A 6,397-nucleotide genomic window follows, 5' to 3' on the forward strand; every position below is an offset into this window, starting at 1 on the left:
AACCATCATTAGTCAAGGTACGGTCTTCAATTTGGAGACGTGGTTAACACCCAATAGCAAGCTATTAATGGCCCCAAGTAATTACTAGTGTAAACAGGAAAACCAACGATCTAATCTATATAAAAAACGAGAAACTTATGAACCACAATAATGTATGAATGTATGGTTGTAATCAAAAATACATGTCTGAAATTTTCAATACTTAATTTGAATATGTAAAGACCTATTGAAGAAACACTATTCACACGGTCGTAATCAAAAATTAAAAGTCGATATCCTTTCAACGTCTATTTATCGGAACCTCAACATATACATGAACATAAACATGAACATGAAAGAGTGCCTCAGAACTATAAAAGTCTATACAATTTTAATACTTTCAATAAATTAGTCATATATCAATTATAATCAGTCTTATTAAGATTGATAACATACTGTATGCAGACTTATTTATTGTAAAAAAGTATTTAAAGGGTATGAGAATCACTCATTAAGGTAACAAACGAAAACTGAAGGGATCACATGAAGGTAAAATGAAGATCTTACGCGTGCGTCGACAGAATAAATGTATGTTGTTATGGATCAATCACCCACCATGCTAATCCAAGTCATTATCGAAATTAACCCTCTAACTGCCAGCTGTGTTTCAAAGTTGCATTTCGTTTGCCAAAAAAAAAAAAGACAGCTCGACGCCTGTGACGTTATATGTCCAACAATGACGTCATTCGATATGTGACTTCACGCCAAAATGACCGTTACATTTCGGATCCATTAAAGAAAATATAAACCTGTTTAAAATCTTTTGTCTTTTATTTGAAAAAGATACGACAAAAGGAGAAGCTTGCTGAAATTAAAACATGGACATATGTGTCTCTCCGGCAGTAAGAGGGTTAAAACACAGTTAGTAATATTAAAGATCAGACAACTATTACTGAAAAAGACCTCACATAACGTCACTAGTGAGTTGAAAACCCGAAACATATCTATGAAATAGTTTAGAAAACAACACCCCAAAGGCAAAGTCTGTCAAGTGTTAACATTCACTTTTGTGTCATATTGTTGGTGACAAATTATGAAGCACAATCACAATGAACGAATGCTAATATATAACACATTATACATATAAGATGTGTTCCCTTGGTTTTGGTTGATGACCCAGATTTTTTATTTTAGTTCAAACGATTTTTGACTATTGAACCACGGTATACTATGTCTGTCTTATGCGATAGCTGCAATTGTTTTTCATAAAACCATTTGTTACGGTACGATAAACGATTTTGACAGGATTATACACGTAATCGCACGCAACGTTTTGCGTAGTGAATATACTTTTTTCTACATGTGAATATGCTTATTTATTTATTCATTTATGTATTTATTCAAAATCTAATTCATACAGAAAAACGTACAAAATTTCTATCAATATGAAATAAACATAAATACAATCATAACATATAATATAAAGTATTGATGCTGCATTTTTCCATGGAAGTCAAAAGTTAAATTAAAAAGGTTTCAATTATTTTTGTTATCGGATTATACGTTAATAATTATATTATGTTAATTCATCAGGATGTTACACAACATGTTACGACGTTCATGTTTAGAGAAAATAATGGCTTTCAGAGTTACATGTGTATTATTTGGCTTATTATGGTTTACATATATATCAAATGGTTGTAGGTGTTCTATTCCGCATCACCAAAGTATATTCTGTAGAAAAAATGTCGTTGGTGAGTATTTAGATGCTTTAAACCTAGATTAGTAAATTCAACAACTAAATGTTCAAGATATTGAGACAAATATACTCTGCATTTTAAATTTGTGCATGAATTATATGCATATAAATAGCCTGCATATTCATACTATTAACCATTTAACCATATTTGAGGTCGAACCATGGATAGTTAACCGGAATTGATGAAAATGCAGGCTTACATAGGTAGGTGATTTTGAGAATCTAGCTATCTATATATCTAGAATATTGGTAATTTCAGAAGTGAATAGTACATACTTGAACTAGTTTTTATACGTAGTTTTATTGCCAAATTATTTTCATCTATGTTGGTTAATCATTTGTATGATTACTTGCAGTTTCAGTTGGTAGGACCTTTTGGGTTGCTTGTTTTAAAAAAGTTTCTTTTTGTTAAGCTCTTAAATATTTTGTATCGAGTAGCTGGATTTTGATGAATTAAAACATAATTTTTTAGACTAAGGTTTAGTAAATATATTTATCATTAATGTTCCTTCTACTTCACAGGTTAAGTCTTTCAACGAAGGAACTAATTGTCAATATGAACTAAATTGATTTTCATAATATATTTTTCGTAAAACACTATAAAGTTCTAAAAATAATTTTCATATCCTTACAATTTTAAAAAGAATATACTGTAATTCCTTGGTGACCTCGGAAAAGAAAATGGTTAAACAGAAGCAACCTCACCTGTTTAAAGTCATACAGAACTAAAAAAAAAAGTCACAAATATCCAATTCGTTATATTTTCCGCCATGGATGATTTACTATAAATTTTTAAAAAAGACCACTTACAATAACAACCAAATGGTACGTACTTATTCAGTTTAATTGAAAACGAAATATGAAGTCTCATTCTTGATTTAAGCTTGCAATGTAAAGCTCTAGTTTCTAGTGCCTTACCGTGTACAGTTTGTATGCAGACAGACATTGTTTTACATCTGGTTTTTTTTTTTAAAAAAAAGGTCCTGTACCAAGTCAGGAATATGGCCATTGTTATATTATAGTTCGTTTGTGTGTGTGTTACATTTTAACGTTGCGTTTCTGTTGTGTCGTTTGTTTCCTCTTATATTTGAGTGCGAATTCTCATTGGTATAATACGTGTCACGGTAGTTTTCTATCCCAAATTCATGTAATTAGTTTTGATGTTGTATTTGTTATACTCATCGGATTTTGTCTAATATGTATAATGCTTAGTTCGTTTCTGTGTGTGTTACATTTTAATGGTGTGTCGTTGTTCTCCTCTTATATTTAATGCGTTTCCTACAGTTTTAGTTTGTAACCGGAATTTGTTTTTCTTCCTTGGATTTATGAGTTACGACCAGCGGTATACTACTGTTGCCTTTTAATTCCCATGGGATTCTAAGTCCAGACATAATGGTCAGGTCAGAAAATAGCTACGGACTGAACACTGATTATGCATGTTGCAGGTCGAATCCCCACCCAAACACATAATATTTTCCTTCAGTGATGTACCCTCTCTTTCCCTAACAGACTAATTATTGCACGCAGACGTTGTACAGTTTGGTAACAAATCCCTCTTTTCGTCGATCCCGTGACACCAATGTGGTCGTTGTAAATATTTGCATAGACTACCAGAGAAAACAACCTTAACACAGAAAGTTTTTTTTTATCGGGAAAAAGGTATTCGATCCATTATTCTATCATTTTTAATCACCTGGGTAATGCGTGGTGAGGTTTATGAACACATCTTTATCCCTAACAAACAAATAATACTTATTCATAAAAAAAGATTGAGAAACACAAGCTTTTTATCACCATAAACATTTAAAGTAGTCCCTAAGCCGCTTTCGTGCAGTTTTGTTGCTAGTTGAATAACAAATAGATACATTTAAATATGTTTAAAATGTATTGTTGACTCCTTTTCAGTTTTTGTCGGAAAGGTAACAAAAGGAGAACCTCATAAGTCATCATCATATCACTTGAAGTTAATAAAGTCATTAAAGGTAAGATAGACTCAACATATTTCAAAAATCACAAAACAAATATTTCAATAATCATATTAATTCCGACAGCTTAAAAAAACCAAAAGATTTGTTTTAACATGTTTAATGCATTGTTGTCGTTGAAATTATGGGTGGTTTTCATGTAAAACAGTTGGTTATCATTTGAGGCAAAATTTTAGGCAAAAATCTTTATGCACAAAACTATTTATGTCAAATAGAAATATCTTAAGCCATACTTTAGAATATACTTGATCGTATGACTATGTGTACATTGTTATATGTTTGATTATTGTGTATAGGATTTATATGAGTTTATTAATATAAATATTTAAGATAGAACTATAGCCTCTTTTTTTCCTTTTAAATTGTTGCATCTTATCAACGTGTACCTTACAATATGTTTTGTTTCCCCTTGTCTTGACAAAGAAAATATCAAATATACGTACTAATATGAAGTTGAAATAAACCAAAACATAAAACTGATAAACGAAATCTCTGCGTGTAGATGTTAAGGGAAATTCTAAGTATTATTTTAATTTTTTCAGGGAATTCGAAAACCAGTGGGTTCAACAATCATTATACAAACGTCTCGTAGATCATGTGGTATTTCATTGACAAAAGGAAAAAAAGTTCTTATGTCAGGTACAATACAAAAAGTAACATTCATAACTTATAGTCAGGTATCTTGAACTTCAACCCACTTACATTTTAGTCACTAGTTTACTTTTTGTTTGGCTTTATAACTTTGTTTATCTGAGCGTCATTGATAAGTCTTAAAGACGAAACGGGCGTCTGGCTGTATCTAATTATAATACTGGTACCTTTGATATCTAATATTATTGGTTTTATTCATATGATTTAGTAGCGACAATATATTTATTATGACAAAGTCGTATACAGCAATGAATAACACCACACCATTGTAAGAACACGTACAAAAAGAGTGATTATAAACACCTCTAGATGTAAAGGTCGTATTTGTCCGTCAGAAGCGTCTCTCATTTTTTTCACCAACATTGTATTCGTCAAACCTATCTAAAATTTATCGTCCTTCCCCCTTTTTTTCAGAAGATCATCGAACCAACCGGTAAAACTCTTTACAATGCTATAAGCTGAACTTTTTAATCTACATTAAAAATAATTTAGTTTGAAGGACTGATATGTCAACAGAAAGTCGGTATTCCAATGGATACTTAATGTGCACACCTTCTGGCTTATATGTTTTTGTATTCGTAAGAAGTATAATTCATTGAAAATCGTCGAAAAGACAGAACGAAAAGCACCTTGCAAACTGTTTAATTTTGATTTCAATTAAAAAGATGATACCCCATCGCTAACTAACTAATATTTCAGTCAGTTCTTACATCTCATATATTCAAGTGACTTGAAACTAGGGATACTTCTGATACAAGAAAGACTTCTTCGTACCTTGAAAGTTTTCCTAATACTGACACGTATGGTCGACTGAGCCCTAAACTAAGCACTCAGCAATAAACGGGATGATTTCTACTTCCCAATTATCAAATTTCAATTTCCCAGCAGTAACATACCCTCGATTGCATTGTGTGATGTATTAGTACGTTATGCACGTGCATGTTTACACCATACTGAATGCATATACAGGAGTGTGACCCTTACGTAGAAACTGATGCAACAGAGCAATGAGGAGACAATATTAAGAATTATACTCCTTTATTTTTTTGAATACCATCAATAATTGATTGACTATATGATGGGTCTGTATCTAAACTAAGTAATGAAATTTTAGCACGTCTTCATTTGAGGTTTAATGTTTATGCCGTCTGTATGCTACGATAGGGTCGTGACCTATTCCTGAATATGACTATTGTACCGAAAAAAGTAAAATCACAAAAATACTGAACTTAGAGGAAAATCAATTCGGAAAGTCCATAATCACATGGCAAAATCAAACAACAAAACGCATCAAAAACGAATGGACAAGAAATGCCATATTCCTGACTTGGTACAGGCATTTTCAAATGTAGAAAATGGTACCGAGTTTGAATTTGAATTATTATACGACGTGTCTCGGTATTTTTTACAGTTTGCATGTTGTGTCGACTATATTTGTATATAATTTATGTGTGCTTTTCTCTCAGACGCCTGTGTATGCGCTGTATTTCTGTGGTGTAGGCTTTTCATTTCAGCAATATTTTTTTATTTGTTATCCAGCGGAAGGTTTTGTTAGCCATTAGACCAGGAATCTATTTCTATAAATGTCCTGTCCCAATTAAGTTATATGGAAGTTAAGTATTTCGTTTCTTTGTATTTTGGCGTTTGTTTTTATTGCTCTTCAGTGTTCCTGTTGTTTCTTTGTTTATCTCTTAATCGATGTTTGACTTTTAACACCGGTATACTACCTATATCTATATATTTGTAAGTAATAACTTGTACTTTTTAGTCTATTTTTGGTAATATCTAGATTAAGTGGCTCGGATCTTAAAGATCCCGTCATTATGGTAAATGTGTTATGGTGAAGTTTGGTTCTTGTCTTTCGTTTGTGCCCTTTTCATGTTTTTTCTACTTTGTTATGACATATCTGTTTGTTTTTAATGAGATTAAGGTTATAACACAATGTTGATTGTTGTTCTCCTATTTTTGACATTTTTACTTGTTATTTTTATTTTTTTTGTCAACGCAATGGAATTGTATGTGA

General features: G+C 31.6%; 1 long non-coding RNA gene across 1 annotated transcript; it reads left to right on the forward strand.

Annotated features, from left to right (window-relative positions):
- The first annotated feature begins 1,621 nt into the window (after positions 1 to 1,621).
- Positions 1,622 to 4,338, forward strand: LOC143074317 (uncharacterized). The gene is made up of 3 exons (XR_012977796.1): positions 1,622 to 1,733; positions 3,644 to 3,720; positions 4,266 to 4,338. It is a non-coding gene; the product is annotated as an uncharacterized LOC143074317 (long non-coding RNA).
- The last annotated feature ends 2,059 nt before the right edge of the window (positions 4,339 to 6,397 follow it).

This window comes from Mytilus galloprovincialis, chromosome 5, assembly GCF_965363235.1.
Source record: "Mytilus galloprovincialis chromosome 5, xbMytGall1.hap1.1, whole genome shotgun sequence".
Classification (NCBI taxonomy): Eukaryota; Metazoa; Mollusca; class Bivalvia; order Mytilida; family Mytilidae; genus Mytilus; species Mytilus galloprovincialis.